The 22,615-nt window shown below is 37.7% G+C and overlaps 1 non-coding gene across 1 annotated transcript; it reads left to right on the forward strand.

The window, feature by feature from the left end:
• The first annotated feature begins 21,800 nt into the window (after positions 1 to 21,800).
• TRNAP-UGG (transfer RNA proline (anticodon UGG)) lies at positions 21,801 to 21,872 on the forward strand. Its single transcript has one exon. It is a non-coding gene; the product is annotated as a tRNA-Pro (tRNA).
• The last annotated feature ends 743 nt before the right edge of the window (positions 21,873 to 22,615 follow it).

A 22,615-nucleotide genomic window follows, 5' to 3' on the forward strand; every position in this document is an offset into this window, starting at 1 on the left:
GTAGGCGATCTCAGTAAGGAATGGATCCATCTCTACCCATCCAACGGTTTACCATTCGGTCATCAAGGAAGGAGTGGACATCACCAAACAAGTGGATTGTTGTTGGGACGCTTTGGATTGTTTGGGACTCTTAGACACATGTAGCCTATGATTTCGAGCACTCCAACAGTTAAAGTTAACAAGTCATTAGGAAAATATCTGACAGATCCATGAGTAGTTAAATATGCTTCCGATGTTGGTGGCAGGACACTTAAATACCACCAAACAGCTCGCCTCTTCAATGGTCTCGTGATGCTCGCTCTATTAGGTCTAAGAACAGAATAAAAACTTCAGAAATTGGTAAAGAAAGGACAGAAAAAAAAAATAAAGGCGCACCAATAATTGGTTTATAAAGAAAATTTGTTTTGTTTTTTTTTCTGTTTAAGTGATTCTATTTTTATGTTTACAAATATTTAAAAAAAACGGTTTACGACAATGCCAGCTCTACACATATGTAATCATAGCGGAACTCTTCAACTGTTCATTCATATACAGTACTGTAGAATAGTACCTTTAAGTGTCTGTCTGTTTGTTTATTCTTGTCAGCTATCCAACAGTGTGTGATCAATTGTTAAAATGTTTCGAGTATTATATTTAAAAAAAAAACAAAAAAAAACATGCCCAGTGTAGTTCAGTCATGAGAAACTGCTGACCCAGATTCTAACTGAGGAAAAGGTGTGGCTATGATTTATTAAACTACACGTAAAATAGGATTACGTCATAGATTAAGCCTTCGTGTTGACAAGTAGTATTACTAGATAGAGCACTGAACCTCAAAAATTCATTGATTTCGCTGTAGATGTAATCAAGGGAGGGCTACAAAACATTGAAAACACTTACGACTTTTGTAAAATAAATAGAAACAATTTCTGTCATGAGAATGCCATTTTTTTAAACTAAATTACCAACACTTTTATCCATTAGCATTCGCACAGGAATTTTTCATCGAGGTTAGCCAATATGCAAGCCTTTATCTTTACCAATACGCAATTGTAACTTGCAGAACTAGTAGCGGCTATTCTAGTAGTGGGTTGAACACTTTTCTCCCACTACATGACAATGTTCAAGTCGTGGGTGATTCTCCGGGTTCAATTACTTTGTCCTCCTTTGTGCTATCATTAAGTCAATAAAAAAAAATAAAAAAAATTAAGAGAAAGTCTTCAAAGAAGTTGTTAGCCCACTACATGCAAACAATAAACTTAAATCACGTTAATACTCCAATGAAGCCTCTTTGTTTAACCTATTTACTCACTACTTATTACCTAGTAGAGAATAATAGATTTGGGATGTTGCTGCTTCTTAAATGCATGCAAGAAAAGCGTAAACAATAACAGAAAAACAACACTCGAGTCTTGTGGAGATGCAAACAACATTTCCTTCAATGATAAAGCATTGAAACAAGATGCTGAAATCTTCGAAACAGACAATTAACACGTACCTGATGTTCCATGAAAAGAAACCAGTATTGGCCGCCGTACAATGGCTTCTAAAAATCCGCAAATACGATAGTTGCCGAATGGACGACAATCAAAGATGATATACAGCGATCACACACAGCTGACATCCCGTGTGCCTTTTATAGCCTTCGGGAAATAAACGGAACACGTTTTTAGAGAAAGAAATTATAAAGACATTTGCCCCGAGGGATAGCGTGCACAATTATTTTTTGGGGGGTGGCAATGATAACTATACGGCGTGTTTAGAAGTGCTAGAAGGATAAGGAGGTTTAGAACTATACTTCGAAGTTAATTAAAATCTAAATGAGTGTGTTTCTTGTTTTGAAAACTATGGATTGGTGATATTAAGATGTGATTAGCATAAGATTTAAAAAAGAGGAAGTGAAATAAATAAATTAAAAAAATCCTATCATTCCAACCTGGTCAACAGTTTGCATTGGACGGAAGGAACAGATAAGATATGACAAAAAAAAATTTCTTATAAAAAAAATGAAATTAGTAGATAGCTATGTAATAGGGTGAAGTTCGTGCGCGCGCAGTTTTAATGTTTTAATGGGATTTGCTTTTTTTTTTATTTCTATTTCCAGCATGGGAGTCCAGGAACTAGTTTTTATTGTAGAAAATCAAATTAACTAACATTATCTGTCCTGATTCAATCAAGAAACTTACGTCAAAAATTGTCTATAAACGACCCAAGTTCTTGCGCGATGAAATCTTTCCTTAACTCGTCGAGTCGTAACTCTTCATTTCTATTAAATGAATCACATTTTATGTTATTCATACTCATAAATCCTTATTCAGTCTGTTTTTCTTGTGCAAGCCAGCATTGTAATAAAGATTTCTCGTGATGAATCCATTTGTAAGATAAGGGGTAGAGCAGATAGTACTATAAGCCTAGGAGCATTCACCTAACTAAGAAACATTATTCTTAAATTTGGAAAGAAACGACTGGGCTTCTTAAACACTGTGTTCTTGAAAGCGTGCGCTTAAAGAGTTCTACGAGAGGGGGGGGGTCTGGAAAGTTGTGATAAACACCTAGAACAAAAATGGCATTAAATCAACTGATAGAACCATAAGAAAGAACATATCCTAAAACTCCATAACCCCCCCCCCAAGAAGAGTTGCTTTAATTTCATTTTTATTCTAGGTGTTTATCAGAACTTTCCCCTCGTAATTCAAAACTGACTACCGTTATAAATAAATTATAAATTTATAACGTATTTGGTTAATTATAAATTTTCACTTTCTCTACCTCCAACAAGACAGTGACCATCAGTATTTTATGTCTGGTAGGAGAGGAAGACATTCAAATCCCTCTTCCTCTTATAACATTCACTGTCAGTATTACATAAGACTAGTTGTTTGCAGAGGAACCTTTTTCCTTCTCCTCTTCATCCTAACAGATCCTGACTATCACTTCATCCGGCTAGTAGCAGGATCAAGTATCTTCATAACGCTAGCAGGAGGAACTTCTTCCTACTACCTAGTCTAGTCATAAATACTGTTATAACTTGAACACTGCTTAAAACTTTAACCTATCAGTAAATCATTTACAGCTTTCAGCACATATAAGCCACATGTATAACGTGCATATAGCAGCACTCAATGTTCGAAATGTCCCTCTTTTGCCTTCACGCACGCCACAAGTCTGTGAGGCCACATATCGATCGTAACACGCACAACATCCAAAGAAACGCTGCCATTGCTCTCTTTCCAAATCCAACTTTAGGCTACTCTCTGAAGCTCCGACCACAATCTAAAATCCAACGGATTCAGATCGGGACTTCCAGACGACCAGTCAGATGGTGATGTAAGATCGGACACATTCGCCTACAACAACTGTTGTGTGATCCTAGCTCTGAATTCAGGGGCTGAGTCTTTTTGGAAGATCTACTTCCTACCGTGAAACAAGGTCTTGTGCAGGAACCGTCCCATAACCTCCACCAAAGTGTATCAAGATACTGGAACCTCTCTTGATACACTTTGGCGGAGGTTTTGACCCCTTTTTCGCAGAAATGCAACTTGGATAACCCCCCCCCCCTGATACGTCATCCTCCACCTAACCATCACTGACGCAAAGGTGCTATGGCACGTGCTGTGAGCCCATCCGGGGAATATATCCGATCGTTTTGACGGTTAAACGACTCTTCAATGATGAAAATCTTCTCATCTATGAAGAGTACATCTCTGTGTCTGTTATTCGCGTACTGCCTAAGTGCCTTTTATTTTATCACCTGTCGCATAAGTTGTGGTGTTAGGAAGTGTCCAATAGAACCACGATAGGCTCTTACTCCTAGATCATCAGTTAGTACACGTGACATCGTTCATCTGTCGCGACATCACTTTCTGTGTTCTCACAGGATTACGGCGGAGGCGTGCCTTCACAGTCCTCACAAGCTTTTGCGTCCTAAGCGTGGTCGAACTGTTCTTTGGCGGTCAGACACATCTTCTCTATCTCTGCGCACAGCGCCACCAACGGAACCAGCTCTCGCAATTCTATGGGGGAGCGCCTGAGGTGTGCGGTAGTTTAAAGTCAACGCTGGCTCATCAGAAAGTCGTATAGCGATTTTCCCATCGAATACAATAGCGAACTTTCGGAGTTCAAAGGTGAATAAGCAGCATGTGCAAGCTGCGAGGTGTGTGAAAATTTCAAGACACAGTCGGAAAGAAGGAAGTGAAGTCAAGAAAACCGTTCGTATCGTCTGATCTAATCATAAACTGGTCTAAACTGTTTAAAAACTAATTTTCATGAGAAGTCTTCATAAAGTTGTTATATTTAGGGGGTTGGGGGAGGAAAGACAGGTTAAGAAACCGGCCATGAATTATCTTCAGACCTGTTTCTATTTACTGCGTTAGTTGTGACAAGTTTTGCTTGCGTTTTTTGTTTTGGATGACTCGAAATATTATTATTAAATAAAAAATAACATTTTTATTTTCATACTTCCGCAGTATATAAATCGTTTACGCCAGCGAATTTGACTCAGACAGCTGCTAAAACGTCTGTTGAAAAACAACGTAGAATGGGAACAATACTAGAGAATCAATCCATCACGCAAAGCAATTGGAGCCAAAGGAATGCAAGCCCTAATCTGAAATATCTGTAAACATTCTTATACAGCCTTGACTTTCTTTGGATATTTCGCTTGTGTTTATGTATATATACAGAAATGGATAAAACTGGTTGTAACTCGTTATATGCATATAATTACCATTAAAAATGTCCACACTGTTATTGAGTTGTCACAATGACGAATTTTAACTACCAAATAAGGAAGAAGAAGGGCATTATCTTCCAAAAGACGCACAATTCTTACCTTGAAAAGCAGAGTATTTTTTTGTTTTGTTTATTTCTAGAATAAGTGATTGTATTTATTCAATAACTGGATTAGCGATCTTATCATTGAGATTAATGGCTTTATTTTTCCTAATAATTCATTTAATTAGGCGATATAAGTGATTTTTTTTTTCATTTTTAAACAAATAATTAATACTCATAACTAGGTTCGTTATTTATGAGTTGGCTTGTTTCCAAAACAACAAAACAAAAAATTATAGTATCCAGACAGTGCGTTTATCCGTAAAATATATATAAAAAAAAAAATTCATAGGGGGGGAAAAATGAACCAATTACTCAAAAAAAGCAGGAAATTGGCCGCCATTACTTTTTACAGTAACGATAATGTTGCTGTTATGGTATTGCTCGTATTTCAGAGAGATATTTACATTTTCAAGAAATAAAAGTGCAAGGTCAGCCAACCTTCTGATTTCTCAGCACGCGATGCGATGTATTCTTTAGGATATATTACTTATTTTTTGGATAAAGCAGGCAAAAAAGTGGAGGAAACGCTGGCCAAAATTGGTTGAACGATGGAGCCTGTGTTTATTTATTTATTTTCGAGGCAATTTCGGGCCTACGTTGGATGTTATGGAATAGTCATTGTTCAAAGTGTTCCATAAACCTTTAAAACCCTTTTATACTTCGTTAAGCAAATGGGAGCCTTCAGATTTCCTTTTTTTTTTTTTTAAGAAAAAGAACTCACACCGACAATATATTGAAGCCTTCTCAAACCACTCCCCCTTTAAATAATCAAATTAAATAAATAATCAAACACTGATCCATCAAATTCACTCTCTTTGCTCTACTAAGCATTACTAACACAAGAAATTAATTTGATCGACACCACGTCCTTGTCTAACAGTTTCACTGGGTCATTTGTCACCATGGTCAATTAACGATTATAGAGGCTCTTCGTCCAGTCTCTCTCTCTCTCTCTCTCTCTCTCTCTCTCTCAGAAAGATGTCAACCGTAACGCCATCTCATTGCATCCGAGTGGCCTTTAGCCCGATCAATAAACTTGTCTTTTTTTCAGGTTTTGCAAACAACAGGCTTTCCTCTTTGGCCTACCATGGCGTTTATCTAATTCCTTATGCCCGTGATCTATCACACTGGTAAGGCAGATCTGAGGCCATTCTTCGTGGGGAACATCTAAATTACATTAAATTTCATGAACGGAAACAATCTGGATTTGCCGAAAACGCCATCTCCTCCATATATTCTTTGAAAGAAGACTAAAGTGGTATACAAAATCCGTTTCTGATGGAACGGTTATTAATCCGTTAATGATGCATCGCCCTAATTTAAATTGATTTGAAGAGGGATAGCACTCAAAACTGCTTTAGTAAGTAAACAACTATTTGAAATTCCCTCATTCTTTTTGCTGAACCCAGTACTTTGAATAACCCATTATGGAGAGAAATTAATAATTTACTTTGAGACCATAAAAAAATACACAGCAAGCTGAAACGTTTATACAAAGTACATTATAATACGGTGTTACCACAAATGATCTTCAGACTTATAGCGTCTCTTATTAGACTCTGTATTGTGACTCTTGTACCGCATATGATTTTGGGATTGAAGTCTCGGCTAGAAGGTGTCGTTTCGCGATACCCTTTCCGCATAAAATTAGTAAGGCAAATACAAACATCCATGCCCATGGTAGGATTGGACCTACAGCTAACTGGATGGAAAGTAGGTATACCCCCATATACTTGGCCAATCAAGTGGGCATTTTTAAAACCCGGAAGAGTGGAAAGAAGGAAAAATAGTGCCACTGCATAAGGGAGAATCCAAGTCAGTAGTCAGTAGTGTTAAACTATATGTTAAACTACAGTGGGTATATCAAGTGTAGTGGCGAGGGTGTTAGAGAGACTGGTTAGACAGAATACAAATTGGATTGATCACAATCGAAGACATTTCGAGAGCAGCACAAATTTGTTAGTAGGAGGTCATGCTTTGGTAACTTCGTTAAATTTTATAAGGCGATTTAGCGTATTAGATGACGGAGATGCTTATATAGTCATTTATTTTGATTTTACTAAAGCATTTGATCGATTCCCAATTTCAATAGCCGATGAAATTGGGTAGGATGGGGTTTAATAGTCAAAGTAGCTTGGTTACAAGGTTGGTTGACTAATAGGAACCAATGAGTTGTGGATGGAGGTGCAGTGTCTCAGAAAAAGGAGGTGACGAGTGGAGGTTGTGTTCTGGGCCCCTTGTTTAACTTATCATTAATATAATTCACGATGTTAAATGAGATATTCAGATGTGATGATACTAAATTAATAAGAGTAATGTCAGAAAATTTTGAGGTGTTGTTGTAAGAGATTTTGAATGCACTGGTTGCAAAGAAGTCACTGGACACCATAGTGTGAAGAATAAACAGCCATGGCGCCCACCTTAATAAGATGTAAGACCACCTTTCGTTGCTATGACTGTAGTAATCCTTTGGGGCATATTTTCCACAAGAGTACGATTGCGATCAATGAGAATTTTAGATCATTCTTCCTATAGGCATGTAAGGAGGTCGGGTATGTTGTAGGGGCGGACGTCCCTTGACCTCAAGCCACGTAGTTACGGCAGCAGCTTTATGACAGGATATATTGTCTTGCTGAAATGGTGAGTTCCGTAGAAACAACACAAAGTAGAAAACCTTGCATTGTCTGGAATGTTCAGATATCTCTGGAAGTTCAATGTTCAATATTTTCTACTGTAATATATTAATCAGTACAGTATTATTAAGATATTCACTTAAATTATTAATCTGATCTGATCCTGTGGCTTCCTCTCTTTGAGAGGGTTGCAGCTGATTACTAGGGAGATAATAACGCAAGGGGGTTTCCCGTTGCCTTCCTTGCCATAAATATTTATGACTGTAGCCGTGGGTTCATGGGACCGATTTGCCTGCTTGCGGGATGAAAAACCCCAGATAAACTGGGGAAAGAACCCTGCTGTCCACGCCCAAGGAGCAGCAGGGTTCTTTCTGAGGAAGATCCTTCAGCTCCTCACGTCATCGACGGGAATCGAACCAAGGACATCCTTCCCCAGGCATATGGTTGCGAAGCCACAGCCACTAGGCTAACCGCGCGGACAAATTATTAATATCAGCTAAACATAACAGAGATTTTACTAGAAATATTTTTAGTAAAAATCTCTCATTGAATAACGTAGTGTGACTCATTATTAGTATTATTTATATATACAATACTAAGGAAAAAAAAAACTCGTCGGGCTCATCCGGGAACTCTTGCACCCAAAGCGAGAATCGTATCCCTAGACCAGTGGTCGCCAAAGTGGTCGATATCGACCCCCAGCGGTCGATATAACATTGTTAGGGGTCGATTCGGGCTCAGGGGTCGATAGAAAAATATAAGACATCATTGTATGGGTAATATTTAATTCGGTTAACTTGGATTACCTCCATCCTGAATGACAACGCAATCAAGAGTGAATCGTGGGAACAGTGACATGAATAGGACCTGTAAGATGGAGCAAGGTCATGAAAATAGTTACGGAGGCCAATCAAGTAGGCCAAAATGACGTATTTACCAATAAACGGATGTGCGTGGGTCCTGCTCGGCAGGTGCTGCGGGAGCGAGATGGCAATACGTGCGCGGTCGCTTATTTACTTATACTTACACGTATTCGATCCCAGTCTCATTTTTGCCATCGACATACAAGTGAGCGTTAATGTTCTAAAATTCATCAACATACATATTATAATTCAATCGTTATTCATTCACGAACTAAACTTCTCTATGCTGAAGAATTGAGAAGGGCTGGTAGTAATACTAGTGATATTAATACCAGTGGTTTATTAATACCAGTATATTAATATCACTAGTAATACCAGTGATATTACCAGTAGTAATAGTAGTAGTAGTAATAGTAATATAATAATATATACTATATTATACATACAATAAACTTTAACTATAAAATAAACAATCTAAAAACTCACAGAAGCGTCTTTTTTTGCTTGTCCTATTATAATTACGTAATAGTAAAATAGGGGGGGGTCGATAAAACATCAAGAAACTCTTGAAGGGATCGACGGTCAAAGAAGTTTGGCGACCCCTGACCTAGACCAACGAGCCACTGTATAAATGATCGCCTTAAAAAAAATTAGTACAATGTTCAATAGCTTAAATTATTATTTTTCTTTTTATTATTTTATTTTGTATGCATTCCAATCAAAATTTAATAAATATATTGTATTCTGATTCATATTCAGCACTTCTAATAATTATTTCTTTCATGATTTTTTTAAAAGATGTTATGCCGTCACTTATAATCTAAAACATTCGAAATTTTTTAAAGAAAATAATGGTCTAATTTAAAAACACGAGATGGTTCAAGTTCACGAACTCCAGCAAAGTGATCCTATTCTTTTCATTGTATTTAGCGAAAGCCTTAATTTCTTGATATCCATTTTTATCAAAATTGTGTGCCGCAAGAGAAGAATGGAGCAAAATATCCTGTAGAACAGGATATTTAGACAGGTGATTCTTATGTGATGTGCTTAAAAAAAAAAATTAACTTTATTAACTGAACTTTTCTTGAAAAATGAACTTTTCTCCTCGCCCCCTTTTCCCATAAACCCTTCCCCTTCCTCTAAAAAACAGTTTCTATTTTCAGCCCCCTTTTTCATCTTTTCCCACCCTACAAAAAAGCACTTCGCCCACCCTCAAAAATCATATATGTCATAATCATATATCATATAAAAAACCCGTTTTCTTTTTCAAATTAATTCTCCCACATTGCCTAACCCCCCCCTTTCAACACCATAACAGCAGAAGTATGCACACCGCAGAAAGAAGATAGGCAACAACATCCAAGAAAAGGTATGTGCGAATTTTCTTCTATTATGCTACGTATATTTGTCTCTAAAATACATCTGCAATACCCTAAGAATTCTTGAGTAAAAAGCCAATGACATTAAAAACAGGGACACTCCTAAACAAAAGCAGGCAAAATAGCCGTAAAAATAATAATGAACTTTAATAAATAAATATTCTCCGCAAAGAAAACTAAAGATATATCGTGGTTCCGTTGTAGTCAGCTTTGGAATTGTGTGTTTGTTTCTTATTTATAAAAATTAGTTCACGGATTAGACAGGTGAAGCGAGAATGCGACAGCCTCTGGATTTAATTACCTGGAAATTATATATCAGCAGGTGCCCAATACCGTCAAGTGCTGAGTTGAATCAAATGGTAGACGTTTCACTTGAAGATGGAGAAGAAGGAGCAGTAAGTAGAGATATTATCGAAGCTGCTGTTAAGGTAGACAACACGTTTGAGAAATACATGAGGCTAAGAAAACACAGAAAAAGAAATAATATAATAAGTAGGACTAGGATAATTCAAATACATATTATTAATGATGAATAATACAACACACACACGCGCGCGCGCTATGTTAGTACCCTTAAAAGACTAAAACTTATCCTAATTGCATCGGTTTGCTCAGTCGGTTTCAACGAAATCTTTTGGTCGGAAGGACTTGGATTGGAATCTATATGTTTCCAACCAAAGGGTGAAATACCTTTATAAGGACGTTTCGACGGAAGGTGAGTTAGCTACTCCCGTTCAGAGGTGAGAGGTGACCACGACGTCAACGACATTCAGATTTTTCGTTCCGCAACCAATCGACCAGGAGAACACACGCAATTTTGAGCTAAATTTACATTACAGTGATAATAATATTACAGTGATTTCATAAGATGGTGTCAAACATGCGAGATGGTGCTGCACCTGTATGGACTTCACGGCCGTTGTATCATCATACGTTAAATAAAAAAAAAAAAAAAAATACTATGCATTTTATTAACAATCCGTTGTATTCATGCTCTTTATTAAAGAGTGCGGAAGTGTCGTTGCCGTTTAGTCTACTACACTTGGGAAAGGCTCCCAATCACGACAGAATGAAAGCACTATAGGTGACATAGTTCTAGTTATACCAATGTGTTTGGCGTCAAGTTCTCATATCATGAACTAAGATTGTTCCACAAATAACCTTCAGCCGAAACAACAAACCTGGTTCTCCTACTCCTCTTTCATTCTCTACTCTTCTTCGGAACGGTCTCAAACTGTTCACTGCTTCGCCGGCCCTTGAAAGAAGTTAACGGCCACCATAGATGGGCCCATAGTTGGCTGTTCCTCATACGATGAACAGCCAGCTGTGGTGCCCACCTTAATAATATGTAGGACCTACTTTCGATGCGATGACTGCAGCAATTCTATGGGACATACTTTCCATAAGGGTAAGATAGTGACCAATGGGAATTTTGGACCACTCTTCCTGTAGGCATGTAATAAGGTCCTGGATTGTTGTAGGACAGCCGTCCCTTGATCTCATCCGAAGCTCCAGTTCATCCAACAGATGCTCATTAGAGTTGGGATCAGGGTTCTGTGGAGGCCAGTTAAGTCAGTTTTATGTCACAGTGCACAGTCTTGCTTAAAAATGGCAATGGTCACTTCCGTAGAAATGCTGCAAAGCAGGAAGCATTGCATTGTACAGAATGTTCACATACCTCTCGAAGTTCAATGTTCGTGGCACCACAAACAAAGGTCCGAGGCCCAACAAAGAAAAACAGGGTCCACAACCAAAGGTCCGAGGCCCAAACAGGTTGTTAAGTGTAAAGTGGCAAGAGAGATTCACTAGGCATCCCCCCACAACCGTCCATCTGTTAGATAGATTGTGTATATGATTCCATGCTCCATAACACAGCTTCCCAATCTTTCGAGTCCCACTGTACACGTTCTTTGCACTACTGAAGACGATGCATGTTGGTTCGGGTAATGTGGGCTTGCATATTGGAGTCCTACCATGGAAACCCATGTTGGGAGCATCGGCTCTGAATGTTTTGTGCAGATTCGTGTTCCAGTCGATGCCTGGAACTGCGCACTCAACGTGTCGGCCAATGAATGGCAGGTTTTGCATATTATTCTTCATAGCACCATATGGTTAAGTTCGGTGAATGAGGTGAGTCATCCACTGCGAGTACTTGACTCCCAGTGCTTTCATCCTTAGTATATCACTGATTGACCTGTGATAGCCTAATTTGTCAACAAATTGGGCCATCCCATTTCACAGTTGCACTAACTTGGAAGCATCATATTCCTCCAATTTATACCGACTACAAACAGGTGGTTCGGTACATGGCACGATGCACCTTACCCATGAGGGTGTCCGTTGACGTCTTTCCAAGCAGTGTGGGTTGGTGCTTTGAACTGAAGAATGGGGATATCATTTCAATGTTGTTAAGTGTAAAGTGATGCACTTTGGTCAGAGAGTGAGGTTTACCACATCGGAGGAACTTTGCTTTTGCATGAAGGAAGCAAAGATCTGGTTTTGGTGGATTGGGAAGTGAAGTTCAGGAGACACATAGCGAAAGTTGTAAGGGTTACCCAAAATTCCCTGCTATAATGAGAACACTGATAGTATGCAAGGAAAAAGAGGGTGATAGTCCCACTATGTAAGGTGCTAATTTGGCCTTATTTGGATTTCTGTGCACAGATCTGGTAACCTGGCTATATCGGTGATAAAGAAACATTGAACAGAGTGTGCAGAGGCGAATAATCAATACTGTCTCAGGACTCAGGAATATTGAGTATGAGGGCAGATTGAGGGAATGTGGTCCTCAGAACTTGGCAGATAGGAGGAGGAGGAGGAGGGGTATTATTATTGAGACTATAAGCTGGTGAGAGAGAAGCCTGTCAAATAGATATAGGGTGGGATGTACAAGAGTCATATGAGGAAGGAGGTTAAAAAGAGATTTTTTGCTTGCGGGTGGCAAATGAGTATGCATTGCCGGAATAGGTGGTGAGTGCTCTAACTTGGAATCAATAAGAAGTTAAATGTACTCCAATCAGAAAAAAAAAAACAAAATCGAAGACTAACGCATCCGCGAGAATTGGCACAACTCCAACTTTCACTATTAGGTGTGATCCTAGTTTGAGAAACTATAGGATCGGTGCAGATTAGTTGAGGTGTGCTTGAATTCAACATTTCACATGTTCTGTTTTTAGTAGACTGTTTAGGGAGTGGAAAAAGATATGTTGAATATTCTGTTTATGTACCGCCTATGTTAAGAAAACGAAAGACGGTGTTAGGCTAAGTATGAGTTCATTTTACATGCAAATATTACGTAATATGTGAAAATAAAGATGTTACAATATCTGTTACGTCAATGCTCACATTAAACAAAGTCTAGAGTATTGATATTCGTAATGGTGTAAGTTTTGCACTTGCGTCTTTTTTAAACAATGTTTCAAATGGTTTTTTAATTTTCAAAATGGAAAAAATTATTTTTTTATAATCTAGCATTTTATACTTCATTCAGAAAATATACGTTGCAATCATAAAATCATTTAGAGAGATGAACTTTAGGTAGGTTATCAGGACCAAAATCTAGATGTTGATCATGTCCTCCTGCTGCTTTATAAATCACGATGAAAGTGATCCATCTGTGGATTTGTTTCTTTTCTTTTCTTTTTTTTTTAACTGCATATTTTAAATTTGATTGAGGAATGTGCTAGAGACCAGGTTTATCCCTTTATTTCTTGCTTGGTTTTGTTTCTGTGGTGCTGAGAGTTCAATTTGCAGTTTAACTCCGGATGTGGCGAACTTGTAATGGCCGAGTGTTTTTAGAAAAAAAACAGAACTCTTGCGCATGCATTCTAATTAGCTAACAGATACCCGTCGAAATCTAACAGATGTAAGCAAAGGACTTAGATTTGTGTCATGCACCCCACTATTTGCTTGTCAGCCAATCTGGTTTTGTAGATTTCCAGAACGGATAGCTGACAGCCTCACCTATGACAGTATGATTTAAAACCAGTTTGTATAACATTCTTTTTCGGTGCAACTTTTAAGTTACGGTGCTGAGTTGACCAATAAGATGATAGAAATCCGTGGGAACAAAACTGTTTGCTTTTTTTTTTTTTGTTCCCCCTTCCGTTTTATTAGATTTTCTCTTATGAGGGCAAACAATACAAGGTGTTCCGGTAAAAAAGTAACATTTTAATCATCTCGGTAACTGTCACAGTCAGATATTACTGTCTGATATCAAGAAAAATTAAGTGGTTTCACATGCTCGGCTATCTAGGTAAATGATAGCGACGCATGGTTTTGGCATATGGAAACTAACGCAAAACACGCAATTTAGGTGCGGAATTCTATTATTCTTCAGGTATAAAATACCCTCCGTACAAGATTGCCATATCTTGTGTGTGTGGGGGGGGGGGGGGGAGTTCCATAAGCCATCAACATACTCCAAAAATTTAATATTTTCAGAGTTCGTAAAACAGTATCATGACAGCGATTAATTAACTAATATCGACATACACATATGCTTTTACCGGTAGTTCCATATTACGTATGTTTATTTCGTGAGTTGGAGATCTTTCTAGTCTACGAAGTTTGCTCTGCGTATTCAACCCACCCAACTGTTTTGTGCAGAATGTATTTGCTAAGCCATATTACAGTAAACGAATTAAAAATAGATCTATTGTTAAAACTAATGTATTATAAGTAAGCTAAAAATAAATTCTGTATAAACATCTAAACATCACAAAATATAAATAAAATCAATTTATATTTGCTTTAAGAATATAAATTAGTCCTTATAGTCCTTATAAGGACTGGCTTAAAGGGGCGAAGCAAGAATGCTTTTCATCTTCCCCGTTATCTGTAGAGGACAGTGTAAGGATAATTTGTTATTGAGCCATTAAAGCTCTGATCATGGCAGGAGGGTAACAGCAATAACTGAGCCTCAGTTAGAACTTCATTGGCTAAAGCATTGCCATTCATTACCCTCCAAGAGTATGGTGTCATCGCCCCCCATATAAATTACATTTTGATTTCCTTATAAGGACTGGCTTAAAGGGGCGAAGCAAGAATGCTTTTCATCTTCCCCGTTAACTGTAGAGGACAGTGTAGGGTTAAGGTGTTATTGAGCTATTAAAGCTCTGATCATGGCAGGAGGGTAACAGCAATAGCCGAGCCTCAGTGAGAACTTCATTAGCTACAGCATTGCCATCCATTACCCTCCAAGGGTATTGGATTGAATGAATCAATCGCCGCATCTCACGGTCGATTGAGTAGTTTCTTATAGAAGAGATATATTAATAACTAAAAGATGTGCTTTTAGAATTTATTATATTATTTGAAAAATTACAATTATTAAAATAATTTAAAGAAATTTTGAATAATATATAAATTCCTCTTATATTATATACAAATTTAAACTTTTTATATTATTCCTTCTGAATTGACTATAGCTCAATTTTACCTCAGGTATGTTAATACGGCACTTGGAAAATCTGGACATCGATCATATGTGTCCCATTTTTGATTTCGAAAACATGATCACCATGTGCACAGCATAATTCATGAACCTTCACAAGTTGTAACCTAGTCGCTGAATGATCTACAATGCAGCATATAACATATCTTAATGTTGGCGTTATGCTTGAATTAAGTGTTCCAATGTGTGTGTGTGTGTGTGTGTGTGTGGTGTGTGCGCGCACCTTGTTCTCTAAAACGGCAAAAAAAAAAAAAAAAAGAATAAAAATAAATAGAAACACCGCTGGCACTCTCAGAGTTAATATTACAACTACAGGATAAAAGTTGCTTAGAAGTCAAAATTGCAGTTCCTCGATATAACAAAGATTCCAAATACCAAATTTCATTAAAATTTATCTAGCCACAGCAAAGCATTTACAGGGTGTTCGGGATAAATTTGACATATTTATAATTAATTATATTTTTCCGTAAGTTACATGTATTAACACACACTTCTCTTCATTTAAAAGTTTGGACCCTTCTTCATTCATATACAAGATGTCAGAAAGGATGGATAGCTGGAACCCACCTGAATCATGGAAGAGAATAACTTGTATCATGATGATTCGTGCCCGCCATCAAAATAAGGATATTACGACTGCTGCCCAATGCTCCCTGAATACAGTAAAAACAATCAGGAATGAACTAGAGACTTGCAATGGTGACTACGAGGATGTAGCAAGAAGAAAGATCCCTAGCAGACGATCTGATTGCGTTCGTACAGCAGAATTCCTCGCAAATCTGCAGGAACAGGTGTTGAAGAACCCTGGCATTGGAATTCGGGCTTTGTTCGTGGAGTTGCTAACTGTAGTCAAGCCCTGGATAACAAGGGTAGCCAATGGTAGGCCGTATGTATGGCAGCAGGATTCGGCCCCTTGCCACACCTCTGGGAAAAGTCAAAAATGGTTGTCTGAAAATTTCTACGACTTCACCAGTCCAAATGTTTGGCCTCCAAACTCCCCAGACCTTAACCCCATGGATTATTTTGTATGGGGCGCAGTTGAAAAAGACACCAATCGCACTTCCAGTAATACAAAAGCCCAGTTAATGGATAAAATTAAAACAGTTTTTGCGGCCCTTCCCAGGGAGACTGTAGCATCAGCTTGTTCGAGGTTCCGAAGCAGAATTGAAGCTGTGATCGATGCTAATGGTGGTTATTTTGAGTAAATCTTGTTGATAGTATTGTAATTAACTCTGCCTGTAATGTTTTTTTGTCAATTCATTAAATTTAATAGATACAAAGAAGATTTTCTTTTTCCTTACGAAACTGTCAAATTTATCCCGAACACCCTGTATATGAACAAGACTGCACATTTTGTGAAATGCATTTAAAAAGTATTTAAAAAGCCTCTTGAGACAGAGTTGTCTAGCGACATCTATATCATTTAATAACAAAATAGAAGCATTTAACCAGTAGCGACTATTTTCATTTCAATAATACCTAACTATTAATAAAGAAGATCCGGTAGAAATGAGGAGTTACATTCGTAGCATTTAACAGACTATCTTCGCAATAATAGACTAAATAATGACAGTAGCGTGCTATTATCTCTTATGAAAGCATTTAATAGTAGGAGCGATGGGGGGGATGAAACCAGCCAATACTATTCTCGGCATTCTTTTAACTCTTTCGTGTGGCAAAGTCTGCTATCTCAAAATTCATCACCGACATGCCATTTTTGCTTTGGTAGCCAAGGTGTGTACTTTGCTATTAAGGCACGCGGAGATCCAAATGATAGGTGTAGCCTCCCCCCCCCCCCCCCTTAGGAAAGTAACATATAATCCACAAGGCAGATATTTTCCTGATCATTTTCATTCCATAGTGATCAGTGAAAAGCTAACAAAAGTCTCCACGCGATGCGGATCTAAGAGTTGAGTGAACTTGCTAGAAAGAAGCGATGCATATGTTTAAAGCCGTGATACTTCCACCTATTCAGATTCGGTTTCCTTTTTAATGACAGGCTCGAGCTTTGGCAAAAAATAACCGATATTTACTTCTGTTTTTTTTTTCATAAAATTTAACACAAATCGAGTATCGCATAAATAGTGATATGCTTAGTATATTAACAGCAGATTTGAAATCCTATTCAACACAGGGGTGTGGATGAGGAAGGTGGCCTCTTAGTTAACGTAGAGATAGAGAGAGATCCGTCATGAGTTAACTCGAGCAACGATAGAAGAATTCACTATGAGCTCACTTCTAGTATTCGGTAAAAGGACTGCTGATAAAACTATATGGAAAGGTTTTATATAATTTTAATATTACGTGACGTATCTTCAAGACTAGGTTACTTGTACAGAGAGGCTATTGACTTCGCATCGGTTGCCTCAGTAATCCATAATGCAAAAGACACATCCTTGGAGACGTATATATTCCTGTGCATTATAGGAAGGTTCACTACGCAACCGGTTTCGACCATTATTTAGGTCTATCAGTGGAAACCAAACCCAGGAAGACACTAAAGCTTGAGTTGATGCAAAAAATCTTGAAAATATTTAAAAAAAAAAAAAAAAAAATCGAAAATGTGTAATTTTCACATCAGAATTCATATATTTTTAATATGTAAGCAAAAAAGGGTAGTCACTTGTTATTTAATTATTTACATACGAGAATTATAAATTTTAAAGGTTTAGAGACCAAACATAAAATTTATTTAAGGTTGATTATGTATTTCATACCTGAAATTTTAGGCATTGTTGTAGTTCAGTCACAAATCATATACTTTTGGTCATCCAATCAGTAAGTACATAGCTTTCTCACATTAAGGAATGTCTCAAGATTCATTTTATTGTGTACGCGAATTTTGTACTGAATGGGTTTCTCTTTCAACTCACCTTAACAAAAGACCCTAAAATATCTTTTAGGGTCTTTATTCTTTATGCAAGAATAAAGAATCAACATGTATACATTAAATTTATTGTGGTTTCAAAACTGTTCCCGATTTATTGGAGATAAATTGTTCCAAAAGATACCACGTGAAAGCTTCCAAAGCCCATCATTAAATATATCTTATAAAGATCTAGCTAGCAGCCTTTTTCCATTCCCTATGGTGCGGGAGGGGGAGGAGATATTTCGGAGGAAATAAACCTTATCTGAAGCCTGGAAGTGTCCGAACACAACCTGAGGGGAAGTAAATATAGAAACAGTGTTGTATGTAGGAATTAACTTTATTTGTTTTATCTCTACAGAGCTGTCTCCTAAAGGAAAGTTAGTGGATTTGTAGCAATTATTTGGAACACTGTAATTTCCCGTTGCTATTCACACAGTAAGGGGTAATGTCCATTGTCCATTTTTAACGCAAGACTATGTTTTTTGTACGTACTCTCTTTCCTCCACCCCTGGTCTGTTTTAGAGTTAGCTCTGCATGAAAATGTCCCGGATATTGATACCCAAGTCACGTCTGAGCGAACTAAAATGTGAATACCATCGTCTGTTGAGGGACAAATTAGACTTCATGCAAAGGGTGGTACAGATACTCAAGTAAGATAAGTAGGGCTATGATGGCCGATGTCGTCTGTACCAGACGACCTATTTGCGTGAACCATGCTTCAGGAGACAAAACTGATCTTGGGAAAAATCTCATTAAGTGCTTACCGACCGGTTTATAAGTATCTAATTATTTGCGAGAGAAAGTATTATTATGACGTAGACGATGGAGAAGGAATTGAGAATTTTTTTTCTTTATAAACGTGTGAAAGAATTTAAAAGTTGTAATAAGTAGAAAAAGGCTACAAATTTTGATAAAAAAACTTTGATAAAATAACAACTTTCTGGATACACCGGTTTTGGAATAAAATAACCGGACTTCATATGTGATCCTAGCTGTGGAGTATCATTAATAATTGCAAAAACTTGATTTCTAAGACAGTTTAATAATGTGTAATTTTTCATTTTAAATTAATGCATCTTTGACCTAATTATGACTAACAATGTGTTAATTTTAAAATGGGAAAAAGTTTTGCCGATATTTGAACCCGGTATCTCTGCAAAGTGAGAATCACCTGCTTATTAAATACTAGTAGGTTGTATGCTATACTTATTACATTTTTTTTTGTATTTTAAAAAAAAAAAGAATAAAATTTCGTAAGAGTTCTATATATTTTGATTTCTATTTTGTTCATTCAATCTTAATAACGTGCTCACCAGTTGAAAGTTCATCCCGCATATTTGCAGCTTAAAATGAATTCGAACACAGAACATTTGGATGTAGTGGTCAATTTTTTTTTCTCTCTCTCTCTCTCTACTGAAGTACGAACGTAATAACTAAACTAGAACCGTTGTAGTTTTCAGAACACGGAAACATAAAGTTGCATCAGTGTCAAACTAAATTGTTTTATTATTCATAGTGGGAATGTGATTAACTAGCAGATAGTGAAGGAGAGAAAGACAGGCAGGGCAACTTATACTGATATGAAAAGTATTGTTTAATTGCTCCTGAGTACATGTATGTATGCATTACGGCACACACACACACGCACTCACGCACGCACACTGCTTGGAAAGAAGTCAACGGACACCTTTATGGGCAAGGTGCATCGTGACAGGTAACGAGTGTCGTGTTTTTCAGTACCCTGAAAACTGCCCAGGTGGAAATGGCTGCGAGAAGGGAAGTGATGGAGTTTGAAAGAGGTGTTGTGATTGGATGCCATATTGCAGGCGTATCTGTTCGGAAAATTGTTGAAAAAGTGTGCCATTTTAGGTTATCACGCAGTGATACCATACTGAGATGGAAGCGCAGGATGTCAACCGCAAGTGCTACCCGCAGTGGACGACCCACCACACACTCACAGAAAGTGACCGTAGGATGCAACGAAGGATAATACGTAAAACCCACCATTCGTCGGCCGACACGTTGAAGGCGGAATTCCCGGCATCGACTGGAACACGAATCTGCACAAATATTCAGAACAGAGACTCACAACATGGGTTTCCACGGAAGGACCGCAATATGCAAGCTTCGCATTGCCCGAACCAACATGCAGCGTCGTCTTCAGTGGTGCAAAGAGAGCGTGTACAGGGGGACGTAGAAGCTTGGAAAATTGCGTTATAGAGTGACGAATTATGGTACACCATCTACTGAGAAGATGGACGGGTGTGGATGTGGCGGATCTCCGGTGAGCGTCTTTTACCAGAGTGCAGTCATCGCAGCGAAAGCAGTCCTGGATGTTATTAAGGTGGGCGCCATGGCTGGCTGTTCCTCACATTATGGCGTCCGTTCATTTCTTTCTAAGTAGTGTATATATATTCATACTATTTACATGAAATGTTTCATAAACAACTTCAGCTTAGTGCCGTGTGTGCGCGTGCGTGCACAGGGATTAACAGAGAAAGAATGTTTAAGTTCTTTTTGAACGGTTTGAGACTATTCCAAAGAAGAGAGGCAGAGAATGGAAGAGGAGTAGAAGAAGGTTTGTTGCTTCAGTTGAAGGTTATTTGTGGTACAGTCTTAATTCACGATATGATAACTTCATGGCAAACACATTGAAATACGTACCCTTCAATAAAGAGCACGAATGCAACGTATAGTTAATAAAATTAATAGTATTTATTTGTTTATTTAGCGTATGATGAATACCATACAGGTATAGCACCATCTCACGTGATATCACATGTTCGAGACCATCTTATGAAATCAGCTTAATATTATTGGCTGTAATGTAAACTTAGCTCAAAATTGCGTGTGTTCTCCTGGTCGATTGGTCTGGTTGGGGGAACGAAAAATCTGAATGCCGTAGATGTAGTGGTCCACTTCTCACCTCCGAACGAGAGTAGCTAACTCACCTTCAGTCGAAACGCCCGTATAAAGGTATTTCACAGTTAGGTTCGAAACTTATATACATCTTTTAAAAAACCATCAAAGAAATAATTAATGGAAGTGCTGAATACGAATCGGAATAGAGTATATTTATATACATGTTCTAAAAGTAATTGCGCTGAAATGTGGAATTTTATTTGATAAACATATCTATCTATCTCTCCCTTTCGTCTGATTCAGACGGGTTGGGTCTCCTCCTAATGAGGCGTCACGGCGAAATAATGCAACCGGCACGCCACTCCTCTGCTGTATCCCTAATAGAGGTATTCGTGACTGTAGTCCGTGTGTGTGTGTGTGTTCACGTGGCCGGTTTGCCTGCTTTGCGGGATGGAAAAAACAGCTAAACTGGGGGGGAGGGAGGGGAACCTACCTCCCGCGCCCAAGACTGGCTAACTTGGCTATGGAAGATCATTCAGCTCCTCACATTGCCGACGGGAATCGAACTTAAGACACTCATTCTCCAGGAATATGGTTGCGAAGCGCATAGCCACTAGGCTACCCGCGCGGGATAAATATATAAAATAATATTTAAATGAAGGGGATATTAAATCCCACATTGTTTTAAAACCGAATATGAAACTCAAAGATTGGAATCAGAGAGTTTCATGCCGAATATAGTAAACTATAAAAAAATCGGCGATTACTAGCGTAAGCTAATGCAAGTAGTCCTAGTACGTAGTACAATTCCGGGCAACTCGTTGCAAAGGTGAGTAATAATAAAAACAAAAACAAAAAAAGATTATTTTTATGTAAAGCTATTGAAGATTGTACTAATTCATTTAAGGCGATCCTTTATAAAGCGGCTCGTTGGTCTAGGGGTATGATTCTCGCTTTGGGTGCGAGAGGTCCCGGGTTCAAATCCCGGACGAGCCCGAAGCTTTTATCCCCTTTGATATCGTATATATAAATAATACTAATAAAGAATCACACTACGTTTTTCAATGAGAAATTTTTATTAAAAATATTTCTAAGTTTATATTTCGCTTATATTAATAATTTAAGTGAATATTTTAATTAATACTGCACTGATTAATATATTACAGTAGAAAATGCACTATAATAACATGAAATAAAATAACTGTTAATATTCTAATAAACGCAGCATTCTATTTTTAGGATTAATTACTATTGCTTTGGTGTAAGCAAAAATTATTAAAACCATAGTTCTGCATTTATCAAAATGTTGCTTATAGGTTGCCATAGCAACTTCAGAGATATCTGATTTAGCTAAGACAACAATTATAAGTGGCTTGGAATGATGTGGAACTCAGTCTGTGCGTATATTCAAAGGATCTCCCGCGACTCATTTTACTGAAAGTAATAAGTTTATTTATTAATAAAATATAATGATGTCTTAATTAAAAATATCTCAGTATCTGATTAAACAGTAGAGGATGAACACTAATATTTCATGATCAGTTAGGTAATGAAATGCTTCCAATGGAAGCATTTTTATTTATTTACCGAATGTTACTTAAACGCCAGTAGGCTGGGAAGTCTCTCTTGATGATGTATTCACTAGAATTAAAAGAAGCAACTAAGGAGTAGTTTCCAACCTGGGTGGTACCGTGTTCACAATATAGGCTACTGTAAGATTTTTTTTCCACCCGAACTAG

Source organism: Typopeltis vanoorti, chromosome 11 (genome assembly GCF_054136105.1).
Source record: "Typopeltis vanoorti isolate ZY-2024b chromosome 11, IOZ_Tvanoo_1.0, whole genome shotgun sequence".
Classification (NCBI taxonomy): domain Eukaryota; kingdom Metazoa; phylum Arthropoda; class Arachnida; order Uropygi; family Thelyphonidae; genus Typopeltis; species Typopeltis vanoorti.